The sequence below is a fragment of the Cyprinus carpio genome, unplaced genomic scaffold (assembly GCF_018340385.1).
Source record: "Cyprinus carpio isolate SPL01 unplaced genomic scaffold, ASM1834038v1 S000006811, whole genome shotgun sequence".
NCBI lineage: Eukaryota > Metazoa > Chordata > Actinopteri > Cypriniformes > Cyprinidae > Cyprinus > Cyprinus carpio.
In genome coordinates, this window is record NW_024879397.1 from 941,740 (window position 1) to 964,622 (window position 22,883).

General features: G+C 35.9%; 1 pseudogene; it reads right to left on the reverse strand.

Annotated features, from left to right (window-relative positions):
- The window catches only part of LOC109101285, a 51,876-nt pseudogene that overhangs the window by 17,751 nt on the left and 11,242 nt on the right, over positions 1-22,883 (reverse strand).

A 22,883-nucleotide genomic window follows, 5' to 3' on the forward strand; every position in this document is an offset into this window, starting at 1 on the left:
CGTTCCACTTCAATCCTTTGGCCCAGCAGAGACGGAAGCCACTTCGATCGCGATCTTTTTCAAACCCATTAGGTCGTCCTTTCGGAACCCTTCATGCAATCCACCAGACGCAGATTACTGCGTCTATTGTCGATCCCTGTAATTCCACGACCTGTTGCTCGAGCGCGGCTACATCGCCTATCATGATCTGCGACCAACTTTCTTTTGTTCTCCCTCTCATCTCCCCTGTAAGAAGATCCGTTTGGAGCATAGCGACTGAACAACTGACATGTGAGAAGCGAATTTCGTTCCGCATCGCTGTCAACTCGGTTTCTTAGAATGTCCTCAAGTGCGCAACAGTATTCGCCTTTTTAATCCACCATATCATCCGTGGTCGGTGGCTTGGATTTCTTCCTTAAAATCGAAGAGGCCGACGGAGACATCTCCTGCTGTTTCCGATTGTACGCCATCAGGAAATAAGTATTATAAATGAAGTTAACTTTTTTAAAATAAACCGAAAAAATCAGCAAAAAGGGGCCAAACGTACGGAGCTCTACTCAAGTGCGACTAGGTTCATGAGCACGTCACGTGACTCTTGAAGGGGTCTTTACTTTCCATTCCAGTTTTGTTTTTCAGTTTATACTTTTCAATCAGTGTCTATAACATACACTTTATGATTTTCCCCACTGTTGCCACTTCAGAATTGTGATTATTTTAGAAAATAAAGAAAAGAATAAGGATGCTCAAAATATTTTTTCTGTTTTGTTTTGCTAAACCTATTTATGTTACATTTTTGCAAAATAAAATAAATAAACAAAAAATAAATCTCAATGTCATAAAAAAAAAGCATCGAGTAAATTGTATCATTATAGAATTGTGTCATTGCCGAAAGTATTCTGTTAGTGTTACATTGTAACATTGCCGAAAGTATTCTGGGTAAAGTGTTCATAACATTGCCTGAAAGTATTGGTTTGGAAAGTGAAAATGCACCGGTAAAACTTAAGTGACACTTTTTCTAAAGGTGTGTTTTGGACTATGCAAATAAGTTTCACAGGAGGAAAGAAGGGAGGGTCCACACAGCTCTGACAAAGCAACACCCGACTAATCACTTATGCACTTTATTACTTTATTACTTTTTGCTTTTTCATTCATGTATTTATTTAGTAGTTATTGATTACATTTGTCTATCATTTCTTAATACAACTAATTTTATTACTCTTGTGTCTTCCTTGTGTGAATGATACAGAAAGAGGCTCTACAAGTTAGGGTTTCACACCAATCTTTCTTATGGTGATGTACTCATAACCACAACCTTAAGAGACATGTGATCCAAACATCATAACGTCAACGTGACATGTACCCATCACTGCACTATTTCACCTCCCTAAGGTGATGAAAGCAAATTCACTACATATATCAGCATTTGTCCAGGTGACAGTCTTGATCAGGGACGTGTTGTTTTTGATTCAGTTGTTTGAGCTTGTGGAGTTTCCACTGTCAAATACTGTACAATAAAGAGAAAGTTAAAATACACTAAGATCTGATTTAATACAAGATAATAAATGAAAAGCACTGACTCAATAACTTACTATAGTTTCTTCAGTTTACAGTGTGGATCCTTCAGTAGAGCAAAGAGCAGCTTCACTCCTGAGTCTCCTGGTTTACAAATTAAGGCTCAGATACAGTTCTGTCAGGTGTGAGGGGTTTTGATCTCAGAGCTGAAATCAGAGCAGCACAGCCTTCGCTCTCCAATACTGCACTTAATCAGCCTGCCAGAGAGTGAAGAACATGAATGATCTCTGAGACACCAGGATCAGTGCTATAGAGGATTTTAACTTGCCAGCAGCTAAAACATTAATTTAAATGCACTCTCCCCACATGATTCCTGATTGTGATGCTGAACTAGTTTATAATACTATATAGGTGATGATGTTTAAAAATAAGAGTAACATTATAGTATAAATATGACATATATTTTACTTGCGCTTCTTTAAAGTTCACTTAATTTGGATCGAGTTAAAATTTTATTGTAGCTCTATGTTTAATCTGACTCTAATTTTCAAGTGATTATTAAATTTTAGAATGTGTTTCTAATTAGTAACTAATCACAAATATTGGTTAAAATTAATTGAGATATCTGATTATTCTGGACTTCCTATCCATTTGTAAATTTTTATGGGTCTTGCTTCTGATCTCATTTCCTTCCAGCTATTTTTAGCTGTACAAAACAGCTTGTTTTGCTGCTTGATATTACAAATTGGTGTGTCTTACCATATTATTTTAATGTGTTATCTTAATTATGAATGCACTGGTTTGTAGTGCAAACAGTTTTACCGTTTACTGCGCTTTGTAATTCTTCTCATTATTTCGCTATAGCAGCTAATGAACTAGAAGTCTCACTCATCGCTTACTTCTGTGTTTAAGAATAAGGTGAATACTTTCAATTATTCATTCATCAGGGACTCGTTGTCACATTTGAGTCTCACACCGACCGGAGGTCATGGATCTCACTTTTACAAACTCTCCGATCTGAACTTAGTCAGAGGAGCAAGGTTAACTTATATCTTTAAATCGCTCGTCTACTGCTTGCTCAGAACAAAAGTGTAGTTTGTTAGTCACTTCAGCACACTTGCTAAGTCATCGATAGACAGAAAATCAAAAGGTCTCTGATGATGTTCCTGCTTCTCCATTCATCCCGTGAGCCTTTAGTCTGTTTCTGTCATGGACACAGATTTGAGGAAACATCAGCCTCCACATGATCTACTAGTCATGATGAGGTTCAGAGAGATCATCAGTAAATCAAATATAATATGTATTTGTCAGGTAAGAATGTATCATGATAACTACATAATTAAACATTAAGAATCCAGTTCAGAGATACTAAATACATAACATCAGTTGCTCAAAGATGAATCTAAGAGTGAGAGGTGCAGACCATACTTCAAAAAAAAAATCATTTATGAATGCTGTTTCCTCTGATATAATTACTCTTCAGACAGATTAAAATGTATAAGACTTGGTGCCACTGAGTTCATGTAAATCTGTTATTCATGAATCTGAGAAAGATTTGTCAATCTGTAATTGTTGTAATTATTTATCTGTATGTTTATATAGTGTATTACAGTAACACTGTAAAGTGGCTGAAGTACTGAACAATTACAGTAAACTACAGACAAATGTGCTGCCAGTATTTTACTCTTAATGTACAGGACAATGTTCAGTTCAGTACACTGTAATTCTATATGCAGCAAATATATATATATATATATATATATATATATATATATTATATATATATTATATATACAGTACTTTATATCTGAAACTATGGCCAATTAATTACTGCAAATGTATAGAATTTTGGCTCACTCTTACTGTATGTACTTTTTTGTTCAATGGTCTATAAGTGTATATACAAATAGGGCTGAAACGATTAGTCGACATTATCAATAAAAAATTGTCGACAAATATTTTTGTTGTCGAGTAGTAATTTGATTTAATTTGACCTAATTTAGAGCCTGCAATAATGCGGTTTGACCAGTGTGGCGCTGTAGCGCAAGACTGTAATTCAGCCCTCCCTGATGTAATTCAAGAGAAGAAGAGACAGCGCTCAGCTGCTTCAGAGCAAACCAGGGGGGCAGGGTTTCATATTTTATTGAAGCGTCCTTGGCGCCGCCATTGGCTAGCGGACCCCCCCTGCTGTTAGCATTCCATTGACTCCCATTCATTTTGGCGTCACTTTGACAGCGAATAACTTTACATCTGAGGCGTTTAAAGACTCCATTTGTCCATTCATTATTTCTAAAGAAACACGAAAATGTATAAAAGGCCCCATTACCTTGTATCTTACGTCATTGCCCCGTAGAAGCAGTTTTTGTAAAATAGGCTAACGATTGCGTCATAACCTGCGACTCTCTGTCACACAGTAGAGAAATTACCGTATGGACAGGAGGAGAAGCTAGCAGGCAATCTTTTACTGTCCTATGAGGCTATCGGGGGGGACGTGGAGGCATGAAGTCAAGGGAGAAGCCCATAGAGAGTCCAGAAAAGCAACGGGACAAAATTATTCAACAACGTCTGCAAGATTCGGTGGGTGATTTTAGAATTTCTCTGACAATTGTAAGTCAGCGATTAGAAGACTTACAATTGTCCAGACAGGTTGCTCACGTGGACATTTACATCATCAAGCTGAGTTTGAGTCTGCGCAGGGACGCTAGACCCCCAGGAAGTGCGTGCTTTCTAATTGACTTCACTTGTCTCCGTTAAAATCCAACGGTGTTGCTGTGTCCATTTCTTTTCTTTTACTGTCTATGGAGCAAATGGCATCCGATTTTAAGAGAGATTACTCTACCAGTCAAAAGTTTCTGAACGGGAACGTTAAGATTTGTAATGTTTTTTTTTTTTTTAAAAGAACGTCTCTTCTTGCTCACCAAGCCTGCATTTATTTGATCCAAAATACAGCAAAATCAGTAATATTGTGAAATATTTTTTACGATTTAAAAATTAACTGCTTTCTATTTGAATATATTTTAAAATGTAATTTATTCTTGTGATCAAAGCTGAATTTTCTTCAGTCTAATATGCTGATTTGCTGCTCAAGAAACATTTATTATTATTATTATTATTATTATTATTATTATTATTATTATTATTATTATCAATATTTAAAACAGCTGAGTACATTTATTATTTATTTATTCATTATTTATTTATTTTATTTATTATTATTTATTTATTTATTTATTTTTCAGGATTCTTTGATGAATAGAAAGATCCATCAATTTATCTGAAATGAAAAGCTTCTGTAACATTATACACCATACCATTCAAAAGCTTGGAGTCAATATCATTTTTATTTGTATTTTATATTTTTGTGAGCAGCAAATCAGAATATTAGAATGATTCGGAAGGATCATGTGACTTGAGTAATGATGCTAAAAATTCAGCCTTGAAAGCGCAGGAATAAATTTTAACAATATAGTCCAAATAAAAAAACAGTTATTTTAAATAGTTTTTTAACAAAATTTGAGTGTTTTTGCTGTACTTTGGATCAATACATGCAGGCTTGATGAGCAGAAAGACTTCTTTAAAAACAATGTTACTGTTTCAAAAATGTTTTTTTGACTGGTAGTGTATATTGTGAAATAAAATTGTTTTATCTCCAAAAATAAAACATCTAATCACTTCCCTTTATTTTTGTTTCTTATCCATATTCTATTCTGTACAAAAAGAGATGTTAGGCAGAATGATGTGTCATTCAGTTATTTTTCATATAGTAATTAAATGGTAAATAAGAAGGATTCTCTTGTGTCATCTCATTTTGTGTGTCAAATATTATTTTTTGTTTGTATACATTAATGTATAATAATTGTAATTACATAATATTATTTCCCAAAGCTGAAGTGATTAGACTACCTTTTATGTATTTTTTTATGTATAACATATCTTAACTAATTGCAAGAGCTGAATAATCATAAAATTCTATTGATTATTCAGTGAAATAATCAGCGATTAGTCAATCAATCGTTCTAATAATCGTTAGATTAATCGAGTATCGAAATAATCGTTTGTTGCAGCCCTATATATACAACATACATTTGTTTTGGGCACATTCAGTCTAATCATTGTATTTGATCATTTACATTTGATTTTTAAAGGAATCGTTCACCCAAAAATATAAATTGTCATAATTTTTCTTCCCTGTATGTCGTTCCATAACCTGTATGAGCTTCTTTCTTCTCTGTGAAACACAAAACATGATATTTTTGAATATTGTTGGCAACCAAAGTTTGGGCACCATTGCTTTCCATTGTGTGGACAAAAACATTTCTCAAAATATCTTCTTTTATTTTCCAAATAAAGTCATAATTTTTACAAATAAAGTCATAATGTTTTGAAATGTCTTGAAGAAAAGTAAAGTGATGACAGAATTTTAATTTTTGGGTGAACTATCCCTTTAACATGAAATGATTTTGTTTGGCAGTACTTTCACACTGTTTGTTGTGTTCAATAATATAATAACACTCACCATAGTTTCTTCAGTTTACAGAGTGGATCCTTCAGTAGAGCAGAGAGCAGCTTCACTCCTGAGTCTCCTGGTGTATTATAGCTCAGATCCAGTTCTGTCAGGTGTGAGGGGTTTGATCTCAGAGCTGAAATCAGAGCAGCACAGCCTTCCTCTCCAATACTGCAGTCATACAGCCTGCAGAGAGTGAAGAACATGAATGATCTCTGAGACTGTGTTTAAGTTTTAGGGTGAGAGTGTGTTTGTGTGTGGTGTTTGTATGAGCACTACTTTTTCTATACACCAGGATCAGTGCTATAGAGATTTTAACTTGCCAGCACAAGCACAAGATAAGAAACTAATTGAAATGCTCTCTACTGACATGATTCCTGATACTGAACTAGTTTATCATTTTCATTCTTCAAACCTTTTGTAGTACTATACATGCAATAATGTTAAAATATTAAGAGTAACATTACAGTATAACTATGACATATTACTCTGGTGTTTAAGATTGTGGGGAGGTTGAGAGAGCAGGTGTATTTGGAAAATAGACATCACTCTTCATTTTTTCTCACACTGAATTAATATATAATTATAATAATTTTATTTGATAATTAATATTTTGTGACTGGTGTTTGGTAGTTTACAATGGGGCTAAAGATGAACTCATGTAAAAATTATTAAAATTAAAATTATTACAGACAAATGAGAATCATTAAAAGGCTTATATTTTAAACAAAGGTTGTTCAAAGTAATTAAACATATTTCAAATAAATTAAGAATCAGAATTCAAATAACTGAAGAATATGAAAAGGAGTATATTTGGGGAAAAAGAGATGATCACCATATTTTTAATGAAACATCATATTTAAAAATATTAAATCACTCACAAAATATAAACAATTATAATTTAATTGAGATGCTGTAAAGTCATATTAAGTTACTATGAGATCTTCAAGCAGTGTAAGAATCTTTCACAATCTTTTCCTTTATAATGAAATATTCCTGTATTTTTGTTTTATAAATCCATTTTGCAATGTACTCAGTTAATAAAATTAAATTATTTTATCAAAGCAGAATATGGTACAAACATTGCTGAAGGGGTTGTTTTAGACAATAATTAACCCAGATATTATGCAAAACATATTACTTTAGTTATAAATATAAGTTATAAATATTTGTATCAATATTGTGGACCTTTACCCTCATATTGGTGAGTCTTTAACCTCGAGTGTGAGATAAAAGACCATTCTTTCCACCTCATATTTTTCTATATATTTCTATATGCCTGTGGAAGTTGCATTCATTATTGATTTGTCTGAAATCTCGGAGGGACTCGTGTCTTTATCCTGATTGTACTCTAATACTGGTGTGCAGTAATGAGAGAAGCACTTCTAGATTCTAGCAGTCACAGCAGCTGTGATATTAAAGAAAAACACTACAGTGCTGGGTTTTATAAAAGACTCCATCAAAATATTGCCATTAATTAGATGCAAATTTCATTATTTTTATTTCTTACATTTCCTCAAGCATCCTTCACACAGCAGCCCTTAATTTGTCCTTTTGTTTTTTTCAATAAATGTCATATCACTGTCTTCAATAAAATAAAAAATGTATTTTTTTATTATTATTTATTTGGCTCTAAAAGTACCATATTTAATGTAAAATATGCTTATTTATGTAATATTTAATATTTCTTATACTTCAGTAAAAACAAATCATTCCAGTAAGTTCAGAGCCAAAAACCAACATTTTGGTGACATCTGGTGACATATGAGGGTATAAAAATAGTGTAAACAGTTTACATTTTTTTATGCTATTTAAATGCACTTTAATTAAAACTCCAGTACACTTCTGTATAGGTCTGAGCGATATGAGCAACAATTCATATCTCTGTATTTTTTGGCAAGCAATGACGCGTCACCATGGAAACCATAAAGTGACACATCTAAATAACAACAACCCTCCCGTCGCGTGAAATGTACAGCAAATCGATTTTATGCCCAGTCTCAAAGCACACAAACTTATATTTTGTTGTTCTACGTGCAAAATCAGTGTTACAATTCTGCACGAGCCACTCGATATCCACCTATTCCCTCTCGAACACTAACATTACACCTACATCAGGAACAACTCGATCATTACTCAGCATCACAAACAAACACAAGTATGTCTAAGCCGCTCACAAACACGTGTCAGAAACACGAATTACTCGGTAAAGCATTTCTGTGTCATGCTGAATAATTATTGTTCTACGTTGTGTTGCTGTGCGTGATGTACGTAACTTGATTGAGATTGACGCTGACGTAATCTAGTAATGCCTGGGACAAAATTACTAAATGAATTAATATATATATATATATATATATATATATATATATATATATAATATTTTTTTATTTGTATCAGACTTTTCTGCAAACACCATTTAACAAGTATTGAATTAACCCTTTCACACGTAAGTTTAAAATATTCTGGCTGACCCCCCAGCGTGAGTTTTTCAAGGCGACCGTTATTTAGAATGTGTCGCTTTATGGTTTCCATGGTGACGCGTCATTGCTTGTCACGTGACATACCGCAACAACAACAGAGCTGAATGATTGATGATCTGCTTTTATGTCATTTTTCCTTTTTTATTCAAAATATTCACAAATTTGTTAGATATGGCATGAAATAGCTGATATTCCGATTGTCAAATATATGCAAGTGGAAGTGTTTTGTTGTTTAAACACCTTTATAACGATCGCGTTAGTTGAGCTGTATGCGCGGTGGGCGCCGCCATCTTAGTTTGTGCCGCAGACGCAGTTCAGAGAATCGGATCTGTTTGGATTTCCAACACGTGAATTCATCCACTTCTCCCGAAATACATAAAAGTAAGTGGCTGGGGATTGCCTCTTCCTTTGACATCAACTTTTAAGTTACTTACACAATGTGTATCTGATATGAATAAAACGTGTCTAATTATAATGGAAAGGATTATTATTGCCTCTTCCTTTGACATCAGTGTGTATTTTACGAACTCTAAATGTATTGTATGTATGTATTGTAATACAATACAATAATCAATGTTTCGTTCGTTATCTGGCTCGGTTCAGTCAGTGTACTGTTTGAGTAAATGAATTACTCCGGGATATTGGTTTATTTGAACTCAGAGGGAGTGTCAGCCATGTTAAAAAAGTTAACAGCTTAAGTCATTTGTGGATTAATGTTTATTGTTGATGCGAACCGTTTCAAACGATTCAGTTCGATTTGGTGAACTGGTTCAAGAAGATCCGGTTACATCGAGTGATTCGTTCGCGAACCGGATATCACTAAACTGCAGTCTTGTGAATGCGCTCATAACAGACCCGGGAAAGAAGTCAAGTGCTGAATAAAGTCGTAGTTTTTGATATTTTTGGACCAAAATGTATTTTCGATGCTTCAAAAAATTCTAACGGACCCTCTGATGTCACATGGACTACTTTGAAGATGTTTTTATTACCTTTCTGGACGTGGACAGTATACCGTACATACATTCTCAATGGAGGGACAGAAAGGTCTCGGACTAAATCTAAAATATCTTATACTGTGTTCCGAAGATGAACGGAGGTCTCACGGGTTTGGAACGACATGAGGGTGAGTCATTAATGACATAATTTAGATTTTTGGGTGAACTATCCCTTTAACGTTATATTTGATATCGCTGACATGAGCTTGGTTCAGATGAAGTTCTGAAGGTAACGTTACAAACTCTTCTTTCAGTTTTCTGAAGTAACGTTAGTCATTCAAGTGCCTCACCAGAACCCAGTGTAATGCTGCGTGAATATCTGTTTTATACAGTCTATGGTGAATATACGTTCAGAAGCAAATTGCATACGTTCAAAACTATACACTTTAGAATAAAAGTAATAATAGCATAGCTATATCTTATATAAATAGCCATACAATAACAAACGACACAAATGTGTTAAATTTCCTTTTATTTTGTTATAATTCTGTGTTGTGTCATTTAAAAGCATCGTCTGGATGGTAAAGTTGGGCGCCAGCGATCTGCGGTGATGTGGTCCAGGTAATAGAAGAAGAAGAAATCTGGGTGATCTGAAGTTGTAACACGTTGTGGGGTGTGTACTGTGTTATAGTATCTGGGACTGGGACTAACAGAAATAAACTCATTCAGGTTTAGAACGACTTGAGGTTTAGTAAATGACAATTTTCTTTCTTTTTCTTTTTTGGTTGAACCCTTTAAGAAAATGTAGATATTTGCATTGGAAAACAGCTTCAAACTTTAGAGAACATAATTTGACATTATTTTCCCTTCAGTTTTATTCCTTGAATTTTCTATAATTGGTATTTAAAAGGTCTTTATAAAGTCTTGAATTTATCTTCATAAAACCAGCAGAAACCCTGTTTATGGACATTGCTATTCTTTATTATTTTGCTGAATACTGTTGTGAATCCTGAAAAATGTTCAGTGCTGGCATATTGGCCATTAGCAACTTTGCTTAAAGGGTTAGTTCACCCAAAAATGAAAATTAGGCCAAGTTTTACTCATTCTCAAGGCATCCTATGTGTATATGATTTTCTTCTTTCAGACGAATCCAATCTGAGTTAAATTAAACATTGTCCTGGCTCTTCCAAGTTATTTAATGGCAGTAGACAGGTGTGTTTTTTTCTCAGCAGTCCAAAAATAGTCAAATAAAATGCACCCAACCATCAATAAAATGTGTCTCACATGGCTCTGAGCGGTGAATAAATGCTTCCTGTAGCAAATCGATGCATTTTTGTAAGAAAAATATCCACATTTAAAACATTATAAACACTTTTTTCTCACTTCCACTGACTATCATACGTGCAAGCCTAATTTTGTTCTTCTACTTCGTGACAGGTGTATTGTTGTCTCTCCTCCGCTCTTCTGTGTTCGTCACTAATCACCGATGCATGCATGACTCCTATGTCCTACTTCATCCACCCGGAACGGCTCTCACAGAAGTGAGAGAAAAGTGTTTAAATATGTTTTAAATAACATTTTAAATATGTATATATTTTTTTTTTTTTACAAAAACACATGGATTCGCTACAGGAGGCCCTTATTCACCCCTCGGAGCTGTGTGAGGCACTTTTTATTAGGGCCCGAGCACTGCAGTGCGAGGACCCTCTTGGAATTGCTCCGTTTATTATTCTTCTTCTTCTTCTCCGCAATGAGTCACATTTTTGAGGGCCTAAACATGCTCCAAAACTCACGAAACTTTGCACACGCATCAGAACTGGCGAAAATTTACATCTGATATAGGTTTCAGAAGTGGGTGTGGCAAAATGGCTCGATAGTGCCACCTATTAAATTTCAACGGAGTGCGCCTCGAGCTACGTTTCATGTACATGCATGAAAATTGGTACACACGTGTAGCACACCATTATCTACAAAAAAGTCTCTTGGTACAAAATCCAAAACCCAACAGGAAGTAAGTTATTTTGAATTTCCTGTAGGATTTTTGTGCAGTTTTTGCCATTTCGCTTGCCTCGTACTTTGACGAACTCCTCCTACAGTTTTAATCGGATTGTCTTCAAATTTGGTGAGTGTTATCATAAGACCTTTGTGATGTTAAATTGCGAAGGTTTTGAGTTTTCGTCAAGGGGTGTGTCCCTGGCGGCCTGTCAAAGTTTGATGTTTCGCTGTGAAACAGGAAGTTGCTGTAACTCAGGCAAGCAATGTCCGATCTGCCCCAAACTTCACATGTGTGATAGGTGTTTTGTCCTGAACAAACACTCATAACCAAATTCAGTTATAGTCATAGCGCCACCTGCTGGCAACAGGAAGTGACATGGTTAAAACTGTTATGGACTCCTAGGAACATATTAAAAAGTGTCAACAAGTGTTAAATAGGCTGGAAACATGCTAGAAACATGCTAAAACATGCTAGCAACACTTAGCTAAGTGCTAAAGCATGCTACTAATTCAGTGAAAAAGGAAGTTGCTGTAACTCAGGCCAGCAATGTCCGATCTGCCCCAAACTTCAAACGTTTGACAAGAGTCCTGTCCTGAACACATCAACATGCCCGTATTCGGTTATAGTCATGGCGCCACCTATTGGCAACAGGAAGTGTCTTGTTAAACACTGTTATGGACTCCTTGCAAAATAATAAAAAGCATCAACATGTGTTAAATAGGCTGGCAAAATTCTAGAAGCATGCTAAAACATGCTAGCAACACTTAGCTCAGTGTTAAAGCATGCTATTAATGCAGTGAAATAGAACATTACTGTAACTCAAGCATACATTATCCAATCTGCCTCAAACTTCACATGTTTGATTAGAGTCCTGGCCTGAAGACATCTACATGTTCATATTTGGTTATAGCTATAGCGCCACCTACTGGCAACAGGAAGTGACATGTTTTTCACTGATATGCACTATTAGCAAACAAAAAAGTATGCCATTGTGTGCTAAAAATGCTAGAAATATTCCAAACATGCTAACAACATTAACTAAGTGCTAAAACATGCTATTAATACTATGAAACAGGAAGTTGTTGTAACTCAGGCAAGCAATATCTGATCTCCCCCAAACTTCATACGTTTGATAGTTGTTATGCCCTGAACAAACACCCATTCACAAATTCAGTTATAGACATAGCGCCACCTGCTTGTAACAGGAAGTGACATGGTTAACACTGTAATGGACTCCTAGGAACATATTAAAAAGTGTAAACAGGTGATAAATAGGCTGGCAACATGCTAGAAACATACTTATACATGCTAGTAGCACTTAGCTAAGTGCTAAAGCATGCTACTAATGCCGTAAAAAAGGAAATTGCTGTAACTCAGGCAAGCAATGATCAATCTGCCCCAAAATTTAAACGTTTGACAAGAGTCCTGTCCGGAACACATCAACATGCCCTTATTCGGGTTATAGTCATAGCGCCACCTACTGGCAACAGGAAGTGTCATGTTTAACACTGTTATGGACTCCTGCCAACATATTAAAAAGTGACAGGAAGTGCTAAATACACTGGCAACATGTTAAAAACATACTAAAACATGCTAGTAGCACTTAGCTAAGTGCTAAAGCATGCTACTAATACAGTGAAAAAGGAAGTTGCTGTAACTCAGGCTAGCAATATCCGATCTGCCCCAAACTTCACACCTTTCACAAGAGTCCTGTCCTGAACACATCAACATGCCTGTATTTGATTATAGTCATAGCGCCACCTGATGGCAACAGGAAGTGGAATGTTTAACACTGTTATGGACTCCTTGCAAAATAATAAAAAGCATCAACGTGTTAAATAGGCTGGCATAGAACATTACTGTAACTCGTGCATACTATGTCCAATCTGCCTCAAGCTTCACAAGTTTGATTAGAGTCCTGGCCTGAAGATATCTACATGCTCATATTTGGTTATAGCTATAGCGCCACCTACTGGTAACAGGAAGTGACATGTTTTTCACTGATATGCACTATTAGCAAACAAAAAAATATGCCATTGTGTGCTAAACATGCTAGAAATATTCTCAAACATGCTAACAACATTAACTAAGTGCTAAAGCATGCTATTAATACTACGAAACAGGAAGTTGTTGTAACTCAGGCAAGCAATGTCCGATCTGCACCAAACTTCATACGTTTGATAGGTGTTATGCCCTGAACAAACACCCATTCCCAAATTCAGTTATAGACATAGCGCCACCTGCTTGTAAAAGGAAGTGACATGGTTAACACTGTAATGGACTCCTAGGAACATATTAAAAAGTGTCAACAAGTGTTAAATAGGCTGGAAACATGCTAGAAACATACTTATACATGCTAGTAGCATTTAGCTAAGTGCTAAAGCATGCTACTAATGCCGTAAAAAAGGAAATTGCTGTAACTCAGGCAAGCAATGATCAATCTGCCCCAAACTTCAAACGTTTGACAAGAGTCCTGTCAGGAACACACATCAACATGCCCTTATTCGGGTTATAGTCATAGCGCCACCTACTGGCAATAGGAAGTGTCATGTTTAACACTGTTATGGACTCCTGGCAACATATTAAAAAGTGTCAGGAAGTGTTAAATACATTGGCAACATGTTAAAAACATACTAAAACATGCTAGCAACACTTAGCTCAGTGTTAAAGCATGCTATTAATGCAATGAAGTAGAACATTACTGTAACTCGTGCATACAATGTCCAATCTGCCTCAAGCTTCACAAGTTTGATTAGAGTCCTGGCCTGAAGATATCTACATGCTCATATTTGGTTATAGTTATAGTGCCACCTACTGACAACAGGAAGTGACATGTTTTAATACTTTTATGCACTATTACCAACACCGTAAAATATGCCATTGTGTGCTAATCATGCTAGAAATATTCTCAAACATGCTAGCAACACTTACTAAGTGCTAAAGGATGATATTAACACTATGAAACAGGAAGTTGATCTAAACCTTCCATAAAAAGCCCAATCTGCCCCAAATTTCACACGTTTTATAAGAATCCTGGCCTGAACACATCTAAAGGCCAATATTCAATTATAATTATAGCGCCACCTGCTGGCAACAGGAAATGGCTTATTTTAAACTAACTTAAACATGAAATGTCTGATCTGCCCTAAACTTCACATGTTTGATAAGATTCCTAGTCTCAACAGATTTTAAGGCCAATATTTCAGTTAAAAACGTGCTGGCGACAAGAAATTACTTGTTTTAAACTAACTTAAACATGCAATATCCGGTCTGCCCAAACTTCTTGTGTTTGATGTGGGTCCTGGCCTGAACTCATCTTTAGGCCAAAAATTTTCCATAGTATTAATGCCACATAATAGCAACAGCAAAAAAACATAAACATGCAAATACTCATCTACACTAAAATCTCCATGTTTGGTAAGAGTCCTGGCCTGAAGACATTTACATGCCAATATTCAGTTATAATCATAGCGCCACCAGTTGGAAGCAGGAAATGTGGCACAAATATTTGCCTTTTTATAAGCATATGGCCCAACGTTCGCTGTTCTCCTATAGCCAACGGTTGGTGGTGAGCCCGGGTGCGAGGGCCCTTTCATCGCTGCTTGAAAAAAAAAAACCCTATTGCAATTATAAAGCTTGGAAGAGCAAGAATATTTAAAAAAACACCATATACCTCCACTATAAAGCTTGGAAGAGCAAGAATAGTTTTTAATATAATCCGATTGGATTGGTCTGAAAGAAGAAAGTCATAAGCACTATTCGGACGGGACTAGTTTTCTAAACTACGTTTGAGTTTCGATTCTTACCACCTGACGTCTGCAATTTTCATGTACCAATTCGGACAGGACTAACATCTTCGTGTTTATTACAGAGGTGGGAGGGTCTGTTTTGTGCATCTGGGCGTCACAGAGATCATGCGCTCTGTACGCGTGCATTGCATATAACGTTAGTCATTCGGATTGATTACATTAGTATTATTACACAATAAATACTAAAAACTAAATGGCTAGTATAGCAAAACCATGTTAATGTGTGGTTTCTTTAGTTTAATTTGTTTTTTGTAGTAGGCTAAACCGATTTTTAATTTTCATAAAGGTACATCTGTAATTAAAACATTATGTAACTGAGTGCATAAATGAACGTGAGTACCGTTAATCTTACCTGACGCTGATATTACAATAGCCAATATTAACAGTTTACGTGATCTGGCTCTTGATTTTATTATTTTTATTTTTTTTATAATTACTATTTCTTTGCCGGGAAGCAAATATATCAAACATGCACGCTGTAAGAGCATCTACAGTAATTCACGTTGGCCAAAACACACAAGGAAACGCGTTGTGAAATAAAATATCACCGGCAATCACAGAAATTCGCATTCGGACGGGATTAGTTTTCTCAGAGGATCACTGAGTTTGCTGAAAAACAGTAGGTAATTCGCTCTGGAATTATTACAGAGGTTGTGTGAGAAAAACACAGACATGGCAGATTCGGACGGGATTAAAATCACCAAGTACGTCTGTGAAACACAGATTTCTCTAACGACCCCCTGTAAAACTAGTCCCGTCCGAAGACGGCTAAACAACCTACGATGCCATGAGGGTGAGTAAAACATGCGTTTTTGGGTTAATTAACCCTTAAAGAGTCATGCTTTACTCTGAACATGCAGTGCAACAGACTATTATTTAAAAGGAATACCTCTTTACACCGATATATTTTCTGATCATTATTAAAATCGTGGGACAGATTAGACAGTTAGAACTGGATTAAGAAAAAAAAACTAATCTGTTGTATTGGTTTGTCACATTTTATGACATTCAGAAATCATGTAGAATACCAGTGAAGAAAATAATTTCCCCCTTTTTTAGCCTAGTTGGTTCCGGGGATGTATTTTCCACTTATTTTCCCATTGGGATTTTAAAGTCTTTGTGTTCAGCATAACAAAGAAATTTGTACAGGCTTTTAACAGTTTAATACAGGAAGTTATTTTGAATGTTTGTAAACGAAAAAGTTGAGGAGCACCATTTACTTTTGACTCATTTTTGGTTAAATTTTTCAAAATATCTTCCACTTGAGGGTGAACGACAATTTTCATGTATTGGTAGCTGTGCTTTTAACAAAACACACAACTTTAATAGTGTATGTACATATGTGTGTTCATTTGTTATAAATTTAATATGTAATGTAATATTTTGTGTTTTCCCAGCCATCCGGTGAAATTAGGGATGTTGAGAAAGAAATTGACGAGGGCATTCTGATTGTAACTGAGGAGCAGCAATGTGATGTGCTTCCCAAGGAATAACCAACATTGCTCTCATTTGGACATCTCGTCATCACTGACATCTCCCATGTCCCCAAGGTGTTTGGACTCCTAATGGGTCTGTATGCAGTGAACATCCACTACCTCAAGCACATGAAATACACCACTGAGGCTCTGCAAAAACTTGTGAAGAACATCTGCTCCCACCATGTGCTCGCTACAGCAGCAGGAATTGTAGGTGTGGGGAGTGAATGTACAGCGCTCTCTCCCTCCTTCAATACCACGACTGAGGTGCCCTTGAGCAAGGCACCGAACCCCGAACTGCTCTCCGGGCACCGCAGCATAAATGGCTGCCCACTGCTCTGGGTGTGTGTTCACGGTGTGTGTGTGTGTTCACTACTGTGTGTGTGCACTTTGGATGGGTTAAATCCAGAGCACAAATGTATGTCATGTCACTTTCACTTTTCAATGTTCATAATGTGTCCATCGGCTCCACAGCACTCTTTCATAAAAAGTAGTGTTTTTTTTTTAAGGAACTTTAGGTTCTTTTGTGCCTTTCACTACATTTTAGAAAGCACATTAAAGTTTATCATGTCATGACTTGGAATATGCATGTTCTCATGTAAACAAATGTTGTTTCACGTCTCATTTTCTTATACAGTATGTACACATTTTCCTTCAAATTGACAAGTGCTTTTACTTTCCTTTTTCTGTTTCTTGTTTTATGACCACTAAATAGCATTATGATGGGAGAGAGTTTGGAAACTTTCAAGATCTTCTGATGTTAACTCTTGTCTGGTCATGTTGCGCTATGAAATTTAGAATCTGACGGTTCAGATCTTTGTGCTTCCATGTGCATTCCATTTATATCTTATTATACAGAAGTACAGTACACTCATTTTTTCTAACTAAATGTGATATTATATACATATTATATCTTGGTTTCTCATTTTGACCATGACTTGCACTATGGTGGGGGGAGTGCATGTGAACGTGTGCAGGGTTAATATGCAGAGTTCAACCTTCTGATTTTCATATTGAGTTATGAAATTAAAAACAATCCCTGTGGTTTTGATCTGATGAATTGAAATGCAACTATTTGTTTCTCAATCTCATGCCAATGTTATTTATTATACATCACACTTTCAAGTGTCGGTTCAGATCTTTAGACGTGTGTGTTTGTATTTTGCAATTTTTTTATCAATAATGAGTTGATGTGTTGACAGCAAATAGCTTGTTCAATTTAAATGCATCATTTTAAGTTAGAACAACTTGAACAGCAACAAACAATAACAATACAGCTAAATCATCTCGCCCTCTATTAAACATGAAAAAATATTTCATCATAGCTTACTAGTTCTGCTTTCTTACCCAGCAAGCAATAGTCATCATTTCACCGTCTCGGTTAACTATAGACCAGATACAGTCCGGAATTTTGTTAAAAGTCGTTTTTTGGCAAAATAACTTGATATATGATATTATGTCATGTAAGCAAAGTCAACAGCGTTTATAAGGTGTTTGGTTTCATTTCTTTGACATGTTCAATAAGTAGCCTGAGCATAGCCGCTATTTAGCTCATCGCCAGACGCGCATCAGGAAAAAAAGGTGCAGCTTCTTCAAAAGACGCGCTTTCTATATCAAATGCGCTCTCGGGTTGAAGAGAATTATGTTCTATAAATCTGAGCTCGGTTGTGAAGCGCTATTAGTCAGATCAGATGTCACTCTGAGCAGTGGTCCAGTGAGAGCTGTGGAATTTGACACCTCTGCGTCATCAGCGGGGAAGGGTGGGGGCAGTGAGTGACCCCTTCCATGTCCGCCGGGGATGACTGCGGTGGACCCTGGGATATGTAGTTTTCGGCTTATTGTATACAAAGCTCGCTTGCGGAAAAGCTTTCGCATATGCGTCTAGGAGAATACCAAGTTATAATAATCATATTACAAGTTATGGATGATCACCGGCGCCGTGGAGAGGAATGGACGCGCGTCTGATGAGGCTATAAGCGTGTTATTTACTTTTTTTATCTTTGAATCTTTATTTTGAAACGTGAAAGCACAGCTGACAATCTGATAAACTGTTTATTGACAAAAAAGTACAGTACATGATGCATTTCAGTAAATATACAGTAAATACACATGGATTATTACAGTGCTGTGTGGATGAACATATATGTGTTTCTTTGATGCTCTGAAGGCCATATAGCAGCTCCGGTTAGCGGATAGCCCGCAGCTCGCGACCAAACAGACAGAGAGGATGCTGAATGTGCAGAAGTGATACAGGAATGCTGAGGTCAGATGCTCTGAATCAGTATACCAATACAGAATGCACATGAATGAAATGATATAAAGCTGGAGAATGTGGATTCTATTTTAGATTGTGATAGACCAGATATATTTTATAATGTAATGCAGTTTGCTAGAGCACACAGGGCCTGAGTTATCTACTTTCAAAGACAGTGTTTAGAACACACAAAAAAAAGTGCCTTGTATTGAGGTGGTTCATCATATGAAAAACAACACAAATAATAACATTTGCCACAAACAGCAGCTTTTTATGTAACTTCAAAGGGTTTTCTGTAAAAGGATATAAATATATTGCATTTATTCCACTGTATATGGGTATGGGGAGACTTCAAATGTGGGTATGCGGAAAATGTATACAAAAAGGGTATTATTCCTCCCTTTAGATGGAATAGAATAACTTTTGCATAGATTATGATAGAAACAAATGTCATTTTTCCTCTATTAGCTGACATGTGCTGGAAACAAATACAATTGTTTGCAGGATGCTGGACCTCTCAGAACCTGAGCTATACAATTTCAAACTTCAGTTTATAAAAAAAAAAAATCAAAAAGCGCCTTTTTTTTTACATTTATTATAACACAGACAACATATAAAATCATTTGTATCAATTTCAACAGTGTTTTATGTAATTTCAAAGGATTTAATGTAAAATGATACCAAACTTTTGTATGTACACCTCTGTATGTGGGTATGGGAAGCTTTTGAATTTGGGTAGGAAAAATGCCAGGCGGAAATCCCTAAAATAGGCCTGTGCTAAACATGAAAAAATATTTTATCATAGCTTACTAGTTCTGCTTTCTTACCCAGCAATAGCCGTCATTTCAACGTCTCGGTTAACTATAGACCAGATACAGTCCAGTTATGTGTAGCCCAACTAACCCAGAATTTTGTTAAAAGTCGTTTTTTGGCAAAATAACTTGTGAGATATATGATATCACATCATGTAAGCAAAGTCTATGGAGCGAATTTTGTGCCAATATTCATCAAACAAATCCAGCGTATTGTAAATAAACAAAATCTGCTTTGCAAGTAAAAACTCGACTTTCAAACAAACGCAAAGTGATTTGCAAATGCAAAACTCTATTTGAGAGAAAATGTAGAGGTATGGACAAATATATGTAGTGTGCGTTACAACTGTGAGACACATTTGTGAGGAAACTTGGCTTGATTTCCTCACAAATGCATGCAGGCAGATATTCCCACATGCATTAAAGCAGATTTTCTCACAAATGCAATTGAGAAACTATCTTTTCCAAAAACAGCAGATGGCGCTGTCCGTCAATTTATGCTAGTCCCCTGAGACCTGAAACACCTGTTTACCTTTTTAGGGAATACAGCAGACCAACATGAGTTGGGAACAGGTGAGTTTCTGTCTTACTATATAATTAACCATTTAGATGTTTTCACAAAGCGACCCTACTATTGTCAGTGAAATTCACAATAAGGGCTGTAAAGTTGGTAACATGACTGATTAGTTCAAAAATCAGTCATGACATGGCTAAACATTTAACTAGGCGGTCTTTCCCTATAAAAACTGATCCATTCTCCATACCTCTTATCCTCTGTAGGATCACGGGATATAGAACATATACATGTTGATAAAATTGTTCAATGTATAACAAAAATATTGTGTACCAAAAAAGCATGCTTAGACAATTTAATTTAGTATCAGATATATCACCCAAGAGGTCATTAATTATTAATAACATTTTTAAAGCAAATCACATTATTTAGTACAATATCTAAAACTTTTTAAATGTTTTAACACTGTGCAATCATTTGTGTCTAAAATAATTATATATTTTTTAGATAAGCAACATGATGAATATTTATCTTCTGGTGTCACTCTTGTCCTGTGAATTTGGGAGACAGATCAAGTTCACGCTGATAGAATACTAAATTCAGCATTTTAATAAATAGTGGTTTACCAGTATTTCAGAAGGATAATGTAATAATTAGAAACTAATCTTTGGGGTCGAAGACCGTGCCAGTGCGTTTTGTGCTGTTTTGTTGATGCCCACAAAAATAATTTAAATTACAGATACGAGAATGGCATCGTTTGAAACTGCAAAGGGTCTGCGTTTATTTGTGTATAGTCAACAAAAGAATGTACTTTTGTAAAATAAAGAAAACAAACAGGGCGCGCTCTCTGCAGTCTCAGTCTCTGGGAACTTTCTTGAATAAAACAACCTGAATCTCAGTAAATATGTGCCTCACATACATGGTACATCTATGTGTAGAAAGCCTAAAACGTCTAATTTTAAAACCAATTCAAATTGAAAACAAATATTCTCTGATTATATAATCCGTATAAAAGTAAGGAGAGGTAAAGATTCTCCTGTTTCACCTCATTATCGCTAGCACTCTGTTCACATGTTAATGATCTGAGGTCAGCCAGGTAAGCATGTAGATGCCCCCGAAAAATGCCATCAAAACGTCAAGCTTCATCATAGAAATTAGTGGGTGAAGACACACTCTGGACAGCGAGGATATCTTCTCATATTGGTCTGAAAAGGTAAACAGATGTTTCGGATCTCAGGAGACTAGCGTAAATTGACCAACAGCGCCATCTGTTGTTTTTGGAAAATAAACTTGCTCAATTGCATTTGTCAGAAAATCCAACTTGACGCATGTGAGAAAATCTGCCTGCATATGCATTTGTGAGAAAATCAAACCAAGATTCCTCATAAAAATGCAAATGAGTCTCACAGTTGTAACACACTATAAATATATTTGTCCATACCTCTGCAATTTCTCTCAAATAGAATTTTGTATTTGCAAATCACTTTGCGTTTGTTTGAAAGTCGAGTTTTTCTTTGCAAAGCAAATTGTGTTTATTTGCAAAATGCTGGATTTGTTTGATGAATATTGTCACAAAATTCGCTCCATAAAAGTCAACAGCGTTTATAAGGTGTTTGGTTTCATTTCTTTGACATGTTCAACAAGTAGCCTGAGCGTAGCCGCTATTTAGCTCGTCGTCAGAGCAGCTGTGTGTAGCCCACTCATAGTCCAAACTGAGCCACTAGTGTTTGTCCAGGCAGTGCATGGTTCATATCCCATCATGTTCGCAGTGTCTATAACATCTACAAAAATATAAGTGTAATTTCTTGACACGGTCTATATGAGCTCTAAACTGGACGGGTTACGTGTAGTCTGCTTTTAGCCCTTGGGCGAAATTGAGGCTATATGTGTCTAATTTTAACGGCTTGGCTATAGCCCTATACCAGCGATGAGCATAGCTAAAAGAGCCTTAAAATTGTTTACATGTAATTTTTGACCACGCAGCTTATCAAATACAAGTACATTTTTGAAACATTACAATTAGAATTATTATATAGTTTATGTAATTATTTTACAGCATATTGTTAAATATTGAATTAGGCAAAAATAAAAATAAAGATCTCGGTTAAATTATTATTATAAATGACTCGATATTTGGCTATGTCTCATCTTTAACCTTGAATTTGGATTTATGTAATTTTTGCAAGTTGCGAAATATATGACAGTTTTTGCCCAGGCAGCACGAGATGGTTCCCATCATGTTCAGTATCAATAATATCTAGACAATAAGTGTTATTTCGTGACATCTGTAGCCACGATTTATCCCTGAATTGGACAGGCTGTGTATGGGTGAAATCAAGGCAATCTGTGGTCTAATTTCAACGACTTGGCTATAGCCCTATATTGAACCAGCTAGTCTAAAACTGTTTACATGTACAGCTTGTGGGATGCATGACATCATAACAACCAGGTAATTTTTGGCCAAGTTTTAATTTGCATTATTTTTGCTGTCACACATTACATTTCCCGATTAGATTTTTTTACTTTGTTAAATAAACATGCAATTACATATCCCAACCTGTAGATGGCAATTTGCCCTACTGAGACATGGCCACTGCCAACGCGAGACTT